The following is a 19540-nucleotide window of genomic DNA, read 5'->3' as shown; positions in this document are numbered from 1 at the left end:
GCAAATACAGATGAAGTGATTCATTTCTTTCACAAAGGACCCATCCCAACACTTGCTCTGAATACTACTTCTTGCCCTGGGGGTTTTGCTCCTTAGGTAATACCTTCTCTCCTGATCTCATTGCCTCTCCCTTTCTATAGTAAACCTTTCTCATATCAGCACACAAATGTTCTCTATTACCTCCCATCTTTGAAAACATTCCCATAGTAATATTAGACACAGTGATTCAAGAAAAAAAGGCGTTACCAGGGAAAAAGAGGAACTCTTTATGTTGATAAGCGCCAATGCATTAGTAAAATATAATGATTACAAATGTACATGCACCTAATAAAAAAGCTTTAAACCACATAAAACAAAAACTGACAAAAGTAAAAGGAGACGTAAACAAATCCCCAATCATACATATTTTCACAATTAAACAAAACAAGACAAAAACCAGTAAGGAAACAGAAGCCCTGAACAACACAAGCAGCCATAACCTAAGTGGCCTTTACAGAGCGTAACACTGAACAACTGCAGAATATAAGTTCAAGTGCACAGAGAACGTTTACCACGATAGACCATATGCTGAGCCACATGAATTTCTATAGGTTTCAAGAGCATGATATCTTGCAGAGTATGCCCTCTGACCATAACACAATTAAATTAGAAATGAATAGTAGTATGATATTCTAGAAAAGTTCCTAAGTATTTGAATATTCACCCATATACCTGAAAATAAAGAAGGGGTCAAAGAAAAAAATACAAAGAAAACTTTAAATTATTTTGAACTGAATAATAAAAATACAACATGCTAAAATGTGTGCAATGCATCTAAAGTAGCGTCTAGAGAAAATGATATAGCTCTAAGTGCTTATAATGGGAAAAAGTGACTAAAATCAGTTAGCCAAGCTTCACCCTCAGAAGTCTGGAGGTGGGGAGTATAAGAAGCTAATTTCACCCAAAATAAGCGGAAGGAAAGATACAGTAAATTTAAGAGAGAAAATCAATGAAACAGAAAATCAGACTAAAAAATAGATAAAATGAATGCAACCAAAAGTTATTACATGAAAAGACTGATAAAATCTTCCACTAGAATGATTCAGAAAAAAGAAAAATAAGGCACACGATTACCAATAATATTTCAGAAACTAAAGAGGCGCAATCATTAAAAATCTTACAGACATTAAAAGGACAGTAAAGGAATATTATGAACAGCTTTATGCCAATACAGTCTACAAATCAGATGAAATGAATAAGTCCCCTGAATGAAACAAATTACCAAGACAGACACAAGAAGAAACAGAAAATTTTAAAAGCCTTTAGTATCTGTTATCAATAATAGAAGTGTCAAAAAAAATGTAGGGTCATGTTTAAAACCATCCACTCTACATCAATAAAGAAATTTAAACTGTAATTAAAAACCTACTAGAAAAGAATATTCCAAGCCCACTGCCTTCACTAGTAAATTTTATCGAATTCTTAAAAAGGAAATAATACCAACCCTATCATACTTTCTCAAAATATAGGGGAAGAGGAAACATCTCCCAACTCACTTTATGAGACCAGTATTATTCTGATACCAAAACCAAAGACATAATAATACCAGTAAGTCACATGTTAATATCTTGATGAGGACACATGTTAGATCTGTCAACAAATTACTACAAACCAAACCAAGGAATAAAAACTTAATTTAACATTTTAAAATCAATCCCTGTAATTCAACATGTTAACAGGAAAAAGAAAAGAATCTGAATAATCATCTCAATACACGCATCTGACACAATTCGACTTCTATTCACGATGAAAATTTCACTAAGACTATAAGGTTATTTCCTCAGCTTGATAAAGGGCATCTATGAATAACCTCAAACTAACATAATAATTAATGGGAAAGATGGAGGGCTTTCCTCATAAGATCAAGAACAAGGCAAGAATATCTCACTATTTGTGTTCAACATTATAGTGAAGGTTTCTTGTAAAGCATGAAAAAACTAAAAGGCATATAAATTGGAACAGAAAACAAAAAACAACCTTTATTCACAGACAATATATGTAGAAAATCCTATAGAATCTTTAAAGATGTACTAAAACTAATAACTATGTTGCAGGACATTATAAATATACAAAAGTCAATTTCTGTATACTAGCTATGAACAACCGAAAAATAAAATTAAAGGGATAATTTGTTATCATAGTATCAAAAACATGAATGATTTAGTAAGAAATCTAACAAAATACATGCAAAACTTATACACTAAAAACTACAAAATACTGTCAAAGGAAATTAAAGAAGACCTAAATAAATGGAGATAAATATCTGTTCATGGATTAGGCAACTCCAATCTATGCCATTTGGACCCCAAATTGATCTACAGACTCAATGCAATCCGAATAGGCTTTACTCACAGAAGTAGATAAGCCAATTCTAAATTTGCCATCAATATACACAGGAGTCCAAAGAGCCAAAATAATTTTGAAAAACAGATACCACTAGATATTAAGGCTCACTACAAAGCTTTAGTAAAGAAAGAAAAGGAAGAAAAGGAAGGAAGGAAGGGAGGGAGGGAGGGAGGGAGGGAAGGAAAGGAGAGAGAGAAAGATAGATGAAGACAGGGTAGGTAAGATAGGTAAGTAGGTAAGGCCGGCACACAGGCAGGCTGGTAGGAAGGCAGGAAGGAAGAAAGGAGGGAAAGAGGGAAGATATACACATACATGTCTTTCCTAGTTTCTGTTCATTAAGAGGGCTTGGGAGAGTCTGGATATCTCCATTAAAAGGAACTAGGGAGTCTTAGAAAAACTGACTGATTCGAGGGATAGCAAAGAGAAAGTTACAGGATGAGGAGAGAACATCACTAGGAAACAAGTGTTCAAAGAATGATGAGGACATGTCCAAATGGCACAGGGATCAACTTGGGGGGCTACCACTGGTCAAATCAGGGGCAGTTTGAACAATAATGATAGTAGTACATTACTCTTCAATAAATATAGTGATAGATTACCCCTCTGAGAAGCAAAATAATCTGCCCTTTCCCAAAGAGCATCTCTATACTAAACATACCCACTTTTCAGGAACTGTGAATTCAAACACTCGCTCAGTGGTGTGGTAGTGCCTTCTCTCCTTTCAAGAGGCCCACTATCACTTCCACACCTAAGATTCCAGCCTTGAGCTTCTAGTGGATCATGACAACATGAATGCCTGTCTCTCTCAAACTAAAATCAGACCAGGCAGGATGGAGAAGTTGCCTCTCAGCTGAGATGACTCCAGAGAAAGTAACATGCTGAAAGTAACCTCTGAAGCCAAGGCTGACTTTCCTTCACCTCAGCATAGCGGCCCCCCAACCCAGCCCGCCCCATAGCTGAACAGGATGACTCTGGAAGCAAATTTCCTATTTGTCTAAAGAAGTTGTTTTCTTTTACAAAATAAGAAAAGTTGTTTAGCTTTATAAATCAAAGGCTTGTTGTTGTTTTAACCTTGTTTGGGCCTAAGTGTGGTACAGCATCAATACCTTGAAGAATAGGAGTGGTGAGGGAAAGAAGCATGTCTTTAATGAGGTAGTTCCTTCTCCACCATGCAGACTTTATTTCTGAGTAACTGTATATAACCCAACATCATTTCCAATTCACATTTCACACAAAGTCATGTTTCATTTCAGACCAAGAAGACTTCAAATGTTCCCTGTAGACTCTCTGCACATGAACTGCACTTCTATGGTTCAGAAGTAATACAACAAAGGAAGCTATTGCCAGTTCTGAGGCTAGACTGGCTGCCACATATAAAATTATCCTGGAGGCAATCTGCTTATGAGATTGAATGTTGAAGAAAAAGTAGACAAGAATAAGAAAGAAAACCTGGCCACGAGCTGTAAAATGCAGCAGAACTATATGTGTATGTGTGCTCACAATAACATAAAAGCAAGGAGCTTATCTTCATTATGGTTGATCTTTTCAAGCTAAGACCTGCCCAAAGATTTGGGAAGAAAGTTACATTAACAAGAAGCTCTCCAGCTTCATGGACTAAGTCTCCAATCATGCAAGAAACATGTCTTTGCTTTCCCTTCTTACTTTCTTTGAGGACACCTAAGCCCGGTAACAAACAGAAAGCTATTTTTCATCAACTAGGAAAAAGAGACAAAAGAGTCTCTTTAGAGTTACACAGTCCCTGAGCAGCCCCAAATACTGCTTTCAAAATGAGCTGCTAAAATCTGTTCTTAAATAAGTTGCTCTGGGAAGTTCTAGCTAGAGCAATCAGACAAGAGAAAGAAAGAAAGGGTACCCACCAAATTGGAAAGGAAGAAGTCAAAGTATTCTTGTTTGCAGATAACCTGATCTTATATTTGGAAAAACCTAAAGACCACCAAAAAACTATTAGAGCTAATAAACAATTTCAGTAAAGTTGCAAGATACAAATCAACATATAAAAATAAGCAGCATTTCTCTATGCCAACAGAGAACAATCTGAAAAATAAATCAAGAAAGTAATTGCATTTATAATAGATACACATAAAATTAAATACCTTGAAATTAACTTAACCAAAGAAATAAAAGACAACTACAATAAATACTATAAAACACTGATGATAGAAATTGAAGACGACACACAAAATATGGGAAGATATTCCATGTTCATTGGCTGGAAGAATTAATAATGTTAAAATGTGCATACTACCCAAAGCAATCTACAGATTCAATGCAATACCTAACAAAATACCAATGATATTCTTCATATAAATAGAAAAAAATCTTCCAATTTATATGAAGCCATAAAAGACCCAGAATAGCCAAAGCTATCCTAAGTAAAAGGAACGAAATTGGAAAAGTCACATTACCAGACTTCAAATTACACTACAGAGCTATAGCAACCAAAACAGTATGATACTGGCATAAAAAAAGACACATAGACCAATGGAAGAGAATAGAGAACCTAGTTTCTTCAATAAATGGTGCTGGGAAAACTGGTTATCTAAATGCAGAAGAATAAAATTAGAGCCTGATCTTTCGCCATATACAAAAATCACATCAAAATAGATTAAAAACTTAAATCTAAGACCTCAAACTATTAAACTACTAAAAGAAAACACTGAGGAAATTCTCCAGGACATTGGAGTGGGCAAGAAGTCAAAAGGCTTCTTGAGCAATACCCTACAACCACAGGCGACCAAAGCAAAAATGGACAAATGGGATCACATCAAGTTAAAAAGCATCTGCACAGCAAAGGAAACAATCAACAAAATGAAGAGGCAACCCACAGAATGGAAAAAACCCACAAAATGGAGAAAGTGAAGAGACAACCCACAAAATGAAGAAAATATCTGCATATCCCTTTACAGATGGCTGACAAGGGATTAACAACCAGAATGTATAAGGAGTTCAAACAACTCTATAGAAAAAAATCTCAGCAATGCCACTACTGGGTATACATCCAAAAGAAAATAAATTGTTCTACCAAAAAGATACGTGTACTTATATGTTCATTGCAGCACTATACACAATAGGAAAGACATCGAATCAACCTAGGTGCCCAGTCCAATGTTGGACTGGATAAAGAAAATGTGGTACACATACACCATGGAATACCATGTAGCCATTAAAAAAGAATGAAATCATGTCCTTTCCAGCACCACGGATGAAGCTGTAGGCCACTGTCCTAAGTGAATTAGCTCAAGAACAAAAAACCAAATACCACATGTTCTCACTTAAAAGTGGAGGCTAAACAATGGGTACTCAGGGAAATAAAGACAGCAACAATAGACAGTGGGGACTTCCAGAGGGAGAAGGAAGGGATGGGGCAAGAGTTGAAAAACTAACTATTGGGTACTATGTTCAGTACCTGGGTGACAGGATCAATCATACCCCATACCTCAGCATCATGCAATATAGTCAGGTAACAAACCTGCACATGTACCCCTGGAATCTAAAATAAAAGTTGAAATTATTTTTTTTTAAATGTGTAAAAAGAGTTGTTCTGAAGTCACCTAAGATTCAGGGCTTATGCTGGGTTTGGTGGTGCTATTATTTTTGATAGTTAAGCCAACGGCGAGCCTTGTGATAGTAGAGTGGTAGAATAACTATCTTTTAAAACGAACAATTTTCCGAGCATGTAAGTCTAGAATACAGATTTCATATTGTTTTTATTTTAATCATTTTAAAAGCTTTCATCTTTTCCCTACTTTGATAGAAGCATAAAAAATGAGTTCAATGTAAGCTGGTTCTGCCATATAACCTTACAGTTTATGCTGTTGCAAGAATTCTTCTGAAAATTATCCTGGGCAGAGATTTTTGTATACAAAATATCAGCCAAGAACAAATTTTTACAGCTGACTTCTAAACCCTTTAAAATTGCATTTCATAATGGAAATACTGACAGATGCTTTACCCCAGAAGCACTATTTTAATATTTCTAGCTTTTCCAAAATACAATACTATGAACTCAGGATCAGCATGTAAAAAAGGAAAAACAAAAAGGTCGTAAGTTATAAAACCATTTAAGAAAATGGGCACAAATAAAAACATGCTTTATGGATGAAACATGTTTAGATGCATCTACATGCCATAACTGTTACATTTAATTCTGCAATGCTTTCTTAAATCACTGAGTCAGGATTTCAGCTAGAAGCCTTAATCCAAGGATTCTTCATGATCAGAGACTGACTTAAATCTGGATTTACATCCACTCACACATATACAGAGTCCAGTTCTGTGTCCACACTGGGAAAAGTAGGGGCATTATCTAACTTCTTATTGACTCAAGAAGGAGGAAGGCTGTAAAGCAGTATGAGTCTGGGAAAATTTGGAAGAGCTGGAAGCCATGTGTGGTAAACAGAAACTCAAAACAGATAATTGGTGACAATGACATCCCAGTGCATAGCATAAAGGTTAGGCATAGTAGACATTTGTGGCTAAATGAATCTTTCCCATACACCCTCCATAACCTGCAAAATTGGTTTACTAGTTCTAATTAGAAACAGAGAATGTTACTCCCCCACTCAATACCCTCTACCCAGATCAAACTGCATCTATGACAAAACCACTACCAAAATGCATGTATTTCCTTTGGATTCCAGAAGCTCTATGATACGAGGAAATGGCCACAGAATTAGAGCTTTCAAGAACCGAGGTACTAGCTTTGCTACTCAATACTTAACTTGAGGCACGTCCCAGTTTCATCAACTTTGAAATAGAAAAGTGAAAAATCATTACATCTCCAGCTTCAAGACTCTACCACTCTCATAGTGACACCATGGTGCGGGGGATGTAAAATATAAGTGACATGGCAATGAGAGCAAGGACAGAGGGTGAGTTCACTTATGGGAAGAAATATTTAACTTTTTGTGACCAAATCTGCTAGTGTTCAAACTGACCATTGCAATTACAACATAACTATTTGATTATATTTGTGTACTGGTTAAAGGGAATACAGAGGAATGCCATTAATTTTTCCCTTGTTTTAAAGTAAACACTTTTGGGTAATATAACTCATTTTTAATTACATATAGAAAAATACACAAATCATAAATGCATAATATGATGACTTTTTACAAATAAACAACGCCCACATACAACACTAACCAAGATGAGGAAACAGAGTCTCACTAGTATGTTAGTTTTCTATGCAACACAGAAACTTACCACAAACTTAACAGTTTAAAACAAGACACATTTATTATCTTACGACTTCTGTGGGTCGAGTATCTCGGTATGGCTTAGCTGGGCTCTCTAGTGGCTGTAATCAAGGTGTCGGTCAGCTGGGGCTGCCATCTCATCTATGGTTTAACAATTAGGGTCCTAACAGAAGCCTGGGTGGCTGTCGGCAAAATTCGTTTTCTTGAAGCTATAAAACTCCTGGCAGTTTGTTTCTTCAAGGCAGCAAAGAATCTCTAACTCCTGGATGCTATTTTAAAGGGTTCACCTGATGAGGTCAGGTCCACAAGGATAATCTCTCTTACAGTTAACTTAAAGTCAGCTGATTAGGGACTCCAATAACATCTGCAAAAGCCCTTTGCCTCTGCCCAAAATTGTGACTTGTTCATACGAAGGACATTCCATCATATTCACAGGTGCCACCCACACTCAAGGTGAGGGAATTATACATGGTGTGTATATTTAAGGAGGAGAATCTTGAGGGCCACCTTATAATTCTGCCTGCCAGAACCAATACTCAAGAAGCTCTTCTCTTGCCCCTTTCAATTATTGCCCCTTCAAAGACAAATAATATCCTGATAAAACTATAGTTTTATGCTTATAAGTAGAATCATCAGTAGTTTTGCGTTTGGCCATTAGATTCATACTTAACTGCTGCACATTGCTGTAGTTCATCCATTCTCTCTGCTAGACCGTATTCTATTGTATATACATACAATATATCCATTTTACTATTGAGATTTGGGTGGTTTCCAGTTTGGGGCTATTTTACATAAAATTGCTAGGAAGATTCCTAGACATATTTTTTTGTGTACAAATGTACCCATTTCTGTTGGCCATATACCTGGGAATGAAAATTCTGGGCCACAAGATATCAGCAACTTTAGCAAATGATGCCAAGCAGTTTTCCAAAGCTATATTGACATTCCCGCTAGCAGTATATGAAAATTCCAGTTACTCTACACCTCACCAACTGTTAGTATGGTTTACCTATTTATTTTGGCCCTTCAGGTAGAAGTGAAGTAGTACTGCTTTTGACTTGCGTTTCCCTGATAACTGATAAAGCTGAACATCTTTTCCTAAGTGCATTGGCCATTTGGATAGCTTTTTGTGAAGGGCCTGCATCACTTGTTTGCCCATTTTTCTATCTGTTGTCTAGTTTTTTCTCAATTATAACAGGGAATTCTTTATAAATTCTAGTTAGGAGTCCTTTGTTGAATATGTATCTGGTTGCATATATCTTTTCCCATTGTGCAGATTAATATTTACTTTCCTTGTGGTATTTTTGAAGAGTTCTTTAATGTACTCCAATCTATTAATTTTTCTCCTTCATGGTTGGTGTTTTTTGTTTGTTGTTGTTGTTGTTGTTGTTTTGAGATGGAGTCTTGCTCTGCCACCCAGTCCGGAGTGCAGGGGCATGATCTCAGCTCACCTCCGCCTTCTGAGTTCAAGTGACTGTCCTGCCTCAGCCTCCTAAGTAGCTGTGCCTACAGCCACACACCACCAGGCCAAGCTAATTTTTGTATTTTTAGTAGAAACGGGGTTTCACCATGTTGCCCAGGCTGGTCTCCAACTCCTGACCTCAGGTAATCTGCCCGCCTCAGCCTCCCAAAGTGCTGGCATTACAGGTATGAGGCACCACGCCAGGCCTATTTTTTGTGTCCTGTTTTTATAAGAAATTTTTGGTGCCCCTAAAGTCATGAAAATATGGTACCATGTTTTCCTTGAAAAGCTTTACTGTTCTACCTTTCACATTTAGGTTTTTTTATCTACCTAGAATTGATTTTTGTGCATGGTATAAAATAAAGGTCAACATCTTTTTTCTCCAAGTGGATAACCAATCAGCCTTGCACCACTTGTTGAAAAGAGCATTCTTTCCTCCACTGCATTGCACTGTCACCTTTGTCATAATCAAGTGACCATATATGAGTCTATTACTGGACTTTCTATTCCATTCATCAGTTTATGTATCTCTCCTTATAGTAAATACCATACCATTTTAACTGTGCTCACTTATGATAAGTCTTGATGTTGGGCAGTTTAAGAACTCCAGCTTTGTACTTCAAAATTGTCTCGGTTATTTCAGTCCTTTACATTGTCATCTATTTTTAAAATCAGCTTGTTACTTTCTACACACACACAACAATGAGTGCTGGAATGCTGGCTTGGACTCTGTTAAATGCAGCGATCAATTTGGGAAGAATTAATATTTTTACCATAATAAATTTTATAGTCCATGACCATTTAGTTAGAGCATCTTTAGCATCTTTTGATAAAAACATTGGGTCGTTTTCAATGTTGAGGTCTTGAAAACTCTTTTTTACACGCTAACAAAAGGGTAACATTTTTTCTTTGTTGTTGATACACAGAAATACAAATAATTTTTGTAGGCTGACTTTGTATGTAGCAGCCCTTTTAATTCTCCATGTATAAAATCAACTAGTCTGAAAATGATGAGTACTGTCTTACTTTCCCAATCCTCCTATCTTTTTTCTTGCTTTATTACATTAACTATAGTCTATGATATAACATGGAATAAAAGTAATGATAGTGAGCATCCTCGCTTCATTCCCATCATCAGGGGGAAAGCTTTCACCATTTCAGCACTAGCTATGATGTTTACTGTAGGCTTTTGTAAGGAGCCTTTATCAGATGAAAGAGTCTTCTTCTATTACTAGTACTTATCACGAATGGATCTTTAATTTCATCAAACACTTTCTACAGAAACTAGAGTAACCATAAGATTTTTCCTTTCTTCTGGTAACGTGATGAATTACATTATTTGAGTTTTGAACAGTAATCCTCCAATCTTACATTAGTGGAATAAACCTTACCTGGTCATAATGTATTATACCTACTACATATCTATGGATTCAATTTTCTGTTACTTTATTTAGGGCATTTGTATCTGTGTTTATAAGAGGGCTTTCCCTACAATTTTCTTATATTGTATTATCTTTGTCAGGTTTTGATATCAAGGGCATGCTGGCCTCATAAAACATTTTTCTGTTCTCCAGAATAGTTTTGTAAGATTTTGTTATTTGCTTGTTTTAAACATTTGGAAGCATTCACTGGTAAAGCCATTTGACACTGGAGTTTTCATACCTCAAAAGGTGTCAAATAAGCCTAAAATGAATGAGTTGAGGAAAGCCATTTAACTTACTGGTTCTATGACAAAAATCATACTTTAAGCATATAATACTATGACTGGTTGGTTGTTGTTTCCCTAATGAATTTAGAGGTCTCTGCTAAAAGAAAAGAATTTTCCTTTCAAATCAGAAAAAAGTAAAAATCACTTCTGGCTTTTCCATTTGTTAAAATAGTTTCCAAATGTTAAAGTATTACTTAAATCTTCTATGGTTCTTAAATAAAGACAGAATAGGTTTTGAAAATAAGCCTCCATGGATCCATTCTAGCCTAACAGACAATATAAACTTTCTGCATGTTCCATGAGGACAGCACACTGTGTTATATTCAATGATACGTTCTCTTGTCTGGTACACAGTAGATGTCCAAAATAATATTTGTTGAATGAATTGTTGCATCATTGAAGAAGAAAAGAAACACTAACTGATACTGTGATGTTATGAAATAATTAAAAAATATAAATTTGTTCTTCATCCCCAGTTCCTAATACAGAGCTCCTAAAAACCGCACGAATTTTCTTAGTGATGGGGTGAGAGGAGCATCTTTTGTTATTGGTAGTAAGTCCCTTTCGAACATACCTCAGATTAGGCTAACGAGGGACTCCTGGAGGATGGGGCCAGCTGCCAGAGAATGAACCATGTGATTAGAGGGTTGGAACTTTCAGCCCAACTCCCTGACCTCCAGAAAGGGACAAGGGGCTGAAGATTGAGTTCAATGACCAATGATTTAATCTATCACCCCTGTGTAATGTGGCCTCCATAAAAACCATAAATGAGTTCAGAAAGCTTCAGGGTTGGTAAACACAGAGAGATGCTGGTAGGGTGGAGGACTTCAAGAGGGTGTGGCAGCTCCATGCCCCTCCATAGAGGCACTATGTACCTCTTCATCTGGCTATTCATCTGTATTCCTTGCAATATCCTTTATAATAAACTGGTAAACATAAGTCAATGTTTCCCTGAGTTTTATAAACCATTATAGCAAATTACTGAACCTGAGGGGGCTATGGGAATCCCCAAATAACAGCCAGTCAGAAGTACAGGCAGCCCAGACTGTGACTGGCACCTGGGTGGAGGGCAGTCTTGTGGTATGAGCACTTAACCTGTGGGGTCTGTGCTAACTCTGCGTAGTGTCAGGACTGAGTTAAAATGTAGGACACCCAATTAGAGTCTGAGGAGAACTGGTTGGTGTGGAAAATCCACACAGTTTATGTCAGAAGCATTGAGAGTAGTATAGAAAAACAGTGTTTCCTTTAGACATGTAAGTACCCTCCTTGCTTTTATTTTTAAAAGTATACTTTTAAACTACTTTTAACATAATAATAAAACTGACACCAACATATTTTCTAAATTCTGTATAGCCTTAACAGAAGTACCTTGAAGATGAAGTTGGGATGTTGTATAAACAAAAACCCAAATTCAAGAATTTACTCATTTTCTTTGGATTTAGGAACTGACTTTTTATCTGTTGCCGAACATTGTCTCCTCATGAATTAAATCAATATGCTCTGGTCTATTTAGAAATGAGCACATGAATAATGAAAAAGAAATACTATAGTTCAGTCCATCTCACAAAGAAATCTATGTCTGCAATATGCAATGTTACCAAAGCCCTAGAAGAGTGCCTAACACAGAACAGGTACTCAACAACACATGGCACTTGCCATTTCTAACATCATCACATAGTGGGAGTCATTCATAGTAAGTGATGCAAATACCACCCAGAAGAAAACATCAAAAGCCACTGGAATGTGAACAGAGACAATATAAAGGGCCCTATAATATGTGAAAAACATCTAAAGATTTTTTCAATTCAAAAAAACGGCAGCATTGGATAACAATTGTAAAGATATGAAGGAAAGGCTTCCTAGAGGCAACAACCTATGAAACCAGTCTAGAAAGATGAGTAGGGGAAAGAGAAAGAGACACATGCAGAGAACTGCAAGCAAAGGAAACTGTGTCTAAAAAGAAAATGTAAGCATGCAGCTGCATAGTGCGTTCAAAGACCCTCTGTATGCGGTGCCCAAGATTACAGGTATGCTAAAGGAAATACAGTTGCCCAAGAAGGAAGAGGGCAGGTCATGGAAGGCCTTTATGTCATACAAAGGAATAAGAATGTCATTGGTAATAAAAACCTAAAAGACTCTAGTCTGAGATGGTACTAACTGAGAAATAGTTAAACTACTGTATTTGAGACCCCAAGGAGAAAACACACCAGCCTGGATCAACTGAAATCTACAAACAAGCTTATTTAACTCTGTAAACAAAAAGAAATTAAGATGGAGGCTGGGTGCAATGGCTCACGCCTGTAATCCCAAAACTTTGGGAGGCTGAGGCGGGTGGATCACCTGAGGTCAGGAGTTCGAGACCAGCCTGACCAACATGGCAAAACCCCGTCTCTACTAAAAATACAAAAAATTAGCCAGGCATGCTAGCAGGCACCTGTAATCCCAGCTACTTGGGAGGCTGAGGCAGGAGAATCGCTTGAACCAGGAGACGGAGGTTGTGGTGAGCCAAGATCGCACCACTGCACTCCAGTCTGGGCGATGGAAAAAGACTCCATCTCAAAAAAAAAAAGAAACTAAGATGAAAACAAACCCAAAATCAACTATAAACATTAATGAAGAAATATTATAGAAGACATTTATAAACAACATATCCAATCTTTTATATTTGGGGGGAAAATTATCCAGCTCCCATGTGCAAACATCCAGCAGACCTGACTTGATTCATTGCTGTGTTTTCTCTTCCAGTTAAAGCTAGTTCTTAAGAAAACAAGTTTCTGCTTTGTAAGATTACTAAATTTAGTGAATTCATCCTGTGCTTTTGGTCTTCCTAGTCGTAAAAGTTTACATCACAAGAAACAATCCTGTATCTTTTTCTGGTGTTTGGAAACACTGAAATTGTTCAACAAGTATCTACTCCCTGCCTACTGTATGCCAGTTAACAGGTGGCTAGATAGAGAAGGAAAATGAAAGAATAAAACTCACATTTTAAAAGCACCTACTACTTGTCAGACACTATTTTAGTTGATTACAGCTCATTCACCCTTATCAAAAACTTACACCATTTATAGGTAAGGCCCCTAAAGCCCAGAGCCAGTAAATAAAGGATCTAGAATGGAGACCACAATCTAACTTGAAAGGTGCCAGTTGTTACCTTAATACCATGGATAGAAATAAAATAAGACAAAACCCCTGCCCTCACCAGTTGAGACTTGGGAGGCATGCATGCTTCTCCTCCTTTAAACATACAGTTCCCTTTCCTAAAATATTCTCTTCTCCCCTTAGTTTTCATTTTGCAAACTCTCCTTTCCAACTGCAATTCAAATGTCACTCTTACAAGAAATTTAAGTTTCCTTAGAGCCATTGTCTCCCACTCCATATACTTCCTTCATCTCTGTGTTCACATCAGGGTTAAGAAACGTATCACACAGCAATGTGGCTCTCTGTCTACACATCTGATTTCTGCAATGGTCTCCAAGTTCATCGAGGGTAGTCAAAGTGTGTTCATCTTTGTATCTCCAGGACCCAGGCCAGTGCCACGTACAAAGCTGCCAATCAAAAAATGTCAAATAAACAAATGGATGGTGGAAATCCTCCAAATAGAAGTGTCAGTTTAAACTAGGAAAGTACATAAAGACCTATCTGGAAAAGAATGTAAAGAAAGAAAAGAGGACATAGGCTAGAAGCTTAAGAAATGTCTACAACTGGCTGGGCGCAGTGACTCGTGCCTGTAATCCCAACACTTTGGGAGGCCAAGGTGGGTGGAAAACCTGAGGTCAGGATTTTGAGAGCCTGGCCAACGTGGCAAAACCCCATCTCTCCTTAAAAAAAAAAAAAAGTAAAAAAGAAAAAGAAAAAAAAAGATTAGCTGGACGTGGTGGTGCACCTGTAATCCCAGCTACTCAGGAGGCTGAGGCAGGAGAATTGCTTGAACCCAGAAGGCAAAGGTTGCAGTGAGCCGAGATCATGCCATTGTACTACAGCCTGGGCAACAGAGCGAGACTCCATCTCAAAAAAAGAAAAAAGAAGTGTCTACAACTAAGTGGAGAAAAGAGAGAAATCAATAAAAAAAACAAACACACTGAATAGAAGAAACAGAACCGGGCCATGGAACTAATGAGAGGTTATTACAAAGAAAATGGAAATCAATGGTCTCAAATCACTGTAGAAAGCTCAAGGAAAATGAAAACTAAGAAAACAACCAATGAAAACAGGTAGGAAATCAGTGACAACCATGAAAAGAACAACTTTGGTAGAAAGCTGGGGTAGAAAACAAACTGCAGAATCCACTTCACTAGTGAGAAATAGACATTGGGTCCAAAATGTCTGGCTACAAACAAAAGGAAAAGAAACATCAGCATGAAAGAAAAGTCTGCACAAAACAAGGATGTGTATGCTTACCGAAATATGTCTATGTCCCTGACTTGAGAGTTAATACCATCAGGACACAAATCCAGCCTTAGGCACACACAAGTGGCACTGTGCCCAAAGCAAAGTGCCAAACACAGAAATAACACATATGAGAAACAGACAATACTGAAGATGATAAAACCAACATTTAAAATATCAACAAGGTCACAGGATGAATGGAAAGCCAAAAAGTAAAAGTTAAAGAAATAAAAGCAAATTTGTTTATCTCTTTTAATTATTTAATTAAAGAATGGATAAAAACCTGGTCTCAGGTTTTCCCTGTGTCCAGACTGTCTCCCCAGTTCCGGAGGCTGGGAAGTCCAAGATTAAGGCATCAGCATCTGGTGAGGGCTTTCTTGCTGAGTCATCATGTGGACAGAAGGTAGAAGTCGGAAGGCAGAAGGGCAAGAGTAAGAAAACCCAATTCTGCAAGCCCTTTTATTTATAATCCATTCAATAGGGCTCTACCCTCATGACCTAAACACCTCCCAAAAGACTCCACATCTGCCAACGCTGGTGCGTTTGAGATGATGTTTCTAACATATGAATTCTGGGGATACATTCAGATCACAGCAACCTGGTAGCACACAGAATCCATTTGAATAATTTCTTATCTTTTGACCTAGTAATTCTTTTTTTTTTTTTTAGAGTAGGGCTTTATTTCCAGGAAACAGTGTGTTAGTTGGAGATGGGTATTTTTTTAAAAAAACATCAAGGTAGATCTAATAAATTCAACAAAGTGGGGCGGCTCAGCCAGAGGCGAAGTAGAAAGATTCTCTAGTATTTGCTTGTCATCTTGCTGCAACCAGAAATCCACACGTGGAAATGGCGTCCAGGAGTACGGTCCTATGCGAAGTTGTTCTGTCTCTGCATCGTAAATGCTAATCATTGGTCCTCCTGCTAAAGTTCCCGCAGCAAGCAGCTGCTCCTCCGGACCTGGACCTTGAAAGGAGGCTCTGTAAATCTCTGCAGTCTTAATGTTGACAGCAATGCCATATATTATTGGAAAGTGGTTTTCGTTTTCTTCCCGGTCATTTAATTGTCACACATAATGTCACTAAGTGAATGTCATCTTCTTGCCTGTCAAATTCACTAAGAAGTTGATGAGTGAGTTTTTGTGACAACTGCCTGTGGTCACTGAAGCCTCCAAGGAGGTGCACTTTCAGCCTTCCACATTGAACGTGGTCGGAAAAGGATTTTATGGAGTTCATGATCAAGGGGAATTCAGCTTTGGTGTCGGTTCCGTCACAATGTGTCAAGCAGGTGGCCCCATTACCTGTTTGCCTCAGGACCACAATGTGACAAGTAGTGGCATCATCAGAACCCAGAATGGAGATGGAGCCATTCTTCGGGAAGGTCACTGCAAGCTCTCTTCGCTGAACACACAGAAGGCCCTGGGGTCCCACTTCTTGAACAGACTGACCTCTGAGAAGTCTGGCTCTTTCCTCCAAAGGAGAGTGGGCTCGGACGCAGCAGCGTGGGCGAGTACTGCGACAGCCGCACTCGCCTCCCCTCGACAAGCAACGGCATCGCGGAGGCGGTTGCCCAGGCAGGCCCAGGGAGGAGGCAACCCGCCCCCGCGCAGCCCCGGGCCGCCCGGGCCAATAGTATTTATATTAGGTAACTAAGCTACTTGAGTTCCTAAACTATATTCAATAACACACTATAACAACAACGATAATAAACAACCTCCTTCAACAACAGGAGCAAACACATTTTGGGCATATACAACTCTTATTAAGTGCCCACAAGTTTTTTTTTAAGAGAGAACTGTTGATGCTCCAGTAGTAATTCATAAAATAATACAGCAAAGGAACATCAAATTCACAATCTAGGAGATACAAGGGTTCCATTCTGAAATGTCCAAAATGGTGACTTGCGTGTGAAAAGAAACAGGAGCAACACAACTGCAACTCATATAGTAGACAAAATGCCAGAGAAAAGAAGTAATTTTAGGGCTTAACTTGTTTATATATTCATAAGACTAATTTCTTTGGGGTCAGAAAAGTTTGGGGACAGTATCTTTCAGTCATCTTTATTTTAAAAATCATTTTTGTTAAACATGGAGTCACCACGTGACCCAGTAACTCCACTCCTACGCAAATACTCAAAAGAAGTGAAAACATGTGCTTATATAAAACCTTGTGCATGAATGTTCGCAACAGCATAATAGCCAGAAAGTGGAAACAACCCAAATGTTCATCAACTGATGAAAGGATAACAAAATGTGGCATGTCCACACATGAAATGTTATTCTGCCACAAAAAGAAATGAAGTACTGATATATGCTACAACATGGAAGAACCCTGAAAACATTATGCTAAGTGAAGGAACACAAACACAAAACGACAGATATTGTACAATTCTATTTATATGAAATGTCTAGAATAAGAAAATCCATAGAGACAGAAAACAGATTAGTGGTTACCAGCATCTAGGAAGAAGGCGAACAGAGAGTGACTACTGCTTAATGGGCACAGGGATTCTTTTGGGGGTGAATAATGTTCTGGAATTAGATGGTGGTGAGGGTTGCACAACATTGTAAATATACTAAAACCACAAAACTGTATACTTTAAAATTATTAAAATGGTGAATTTTATGTTATATGAATTTTATCTCAATTTTTTAAAATGTTAATCATTTTTTGGCATAATCTAACCACCTCTTACCAAAGTCTGGATGAAAAGATAATTCCAATTACAAATAATAAATCATTTTGATAATGCAGGTGCCTCATTTATTAAAAAACAGTTATCTTTTTGATAAACCTCAAATATAGTCATTTAAAGTTTCAGACTGTTTTTCTTTACATTTTCTTCTAGTTCTTTACACTATCAACTATTGAAAGAGCAGCTATCTTCTTTTTCTTTCTAATCCCACTTGATGCACTAGCATATCATTTTGCAGTAGCACAGGCCAAATGGAAAAATAGTAATACTCAAGTTATGAGGAGGTGCTTTACACTTTCAAGTGTTTCAAGATACAAAAATTCTGTATATTGAAATAACTGCCATAATCTGTAAATGTACTTGTCAAAAAGACTTCAAACTATGCTGAAAGCTACTAAAAGTGGGTCTCAAATAGAAAGTTTGTGACAAACATTTATTAAACATAATGTAACAGGTAATCCCCTTCCGGAAAAAAAAGAGTGAAGCTGGAGTCCAGTAAGACAGAAACGACATGATTGTCTGAACTTAATATTAAGATGAACTCCAAGGCTGAGCATGGTGGCTCATGCCTGTAATCCTAGCATTTTGGGAAGCCGAGGCAGGAGGACAGCTTGAATCTAGGGGTTCGAGACCAGCCTGGGCAATACAGCAAGACCCCATCTTAAAAATAATAATAATAAATAAAATGATCTCCCCAAAATAGGAAGGAGGTAGGTTACAGAACACTTAGTGGGATAAAAATAACTCAAGATATTCTAAAATCTATCTCTTTTCAATAAACTAATCAGTGGGTTTTTCCAACTACAAGAACAATATATCCTTCAACTGCTAGAGCTAACTAGAGAAGGGGGTGAAGGGTTAGAGTGAGGGATCTCGAGTCTAAAACAAGGAAATCGTTATCATTACTTGAAACCTCTGAAGCCCCAACAAGTTACACTGCACCCAGGACTCTCCTCCAGGACCAGCTATAATAATGTCATATACAAGTTCTCCTTTCTCTATAGTGACAAACTAATTTTTATCATAAGAGCAAAAAAGACCTACTCATCCACATCAGTGCTTCTCAAAATGTAATGCTCATACAAATCACTTGGGGATCTCGTTAAAATGCAGATTCTCATTCAGTGGGTCTTGGGCCTGAGATTCTTCCATGCTGTTAGTACATGGACCACACTTTGAGTGGCAATAATCCAAATTACCCCAAAAGGAAAACCACGCCCAACACCAAGTATGTATTAGAGAGGACAGGCAGAAAGCCCAAAGCCAATATATCCAGGCTCAACCTCCTCACTTTCAAAAGACACCATATCTTATCCCAAAGGACCAGAGACTGCAGTGCTTTTAGACTAAAGATAGTGCATCATAATTTCAAGGAAAAGAAATGACCATGCACCAAGTGCCGTGACAGTATCCAGCTCATCTTAGATAGCATTCATCCAGTGAGACTGAGTAACATGATTTGAATGTGTCCCCTCCAAAATTCAGGTGTCGCCAATGTTATAGTATTAAGAAGTGAATGGCCATGCGCGGTGGCTCACGCCTGTAATCCCAGCACTTTGGGAGGCCGAGGCAGGCGGATTACCTGAAGTCAGGAGTTTGAGATCAGCCTGGTCAAAATGGCAAAACCCCGTCTCTACTAAAAATACAAAAATAGGCCGGGCGCAGTGGCTCACGCATGTAATCCCAGCA

At 37.8% G+C, this 19540-nt stretch overlaps 1 protein-coding gene and 1 pseudogene across 2 annotated transcripts in view; both read right to left on the bottom strand.

Moving 5' to 3' along the window:
* Nucleotides 1-19540, bottom strand: part of DIS3L2 (DIS3 like 3'-5' exoribonuclease 2) — a 389257-nt gene that overhangs the window by 270090 nt on the left and 99627 nt on the right. The gene's annotated exons all lie outside the window — the stretch shown is intronic.
* On the bottom strand, nt 15467-16774 carry LOC105539790 (annotated as a pseudogene). The gene has a single exon (XR_001006104.1). The product of XR_001006104.1 is annotated as a protein N-terminal asparagine amidohydrolase-like (transcript).

The sequence above is a fragment of the Mandrillus leucophaeus genome, unplaced genomic scaffold, assembly GCF_000951045.1.
Source record: "Mandrillus leucophaeus isolate KB7577 unplaced genomic scaffold, Mleu.le_1.0 Scaffold21, whole genome shotgun sequence".
In the NCBI taxonomy this organism is placed as follows: domain Eukaryota; kingdom Metazoa; phylum Chordata; class Mammalia; order Primates; family Cercopithecidae; genus Mandrillus; species Mandrillus leucophaeus.
The sequence above is the reverse complement of the archived record's forward strand: the minus strand, read 5'-3'. Positions and strand labels throughout refer to the sequence as shown.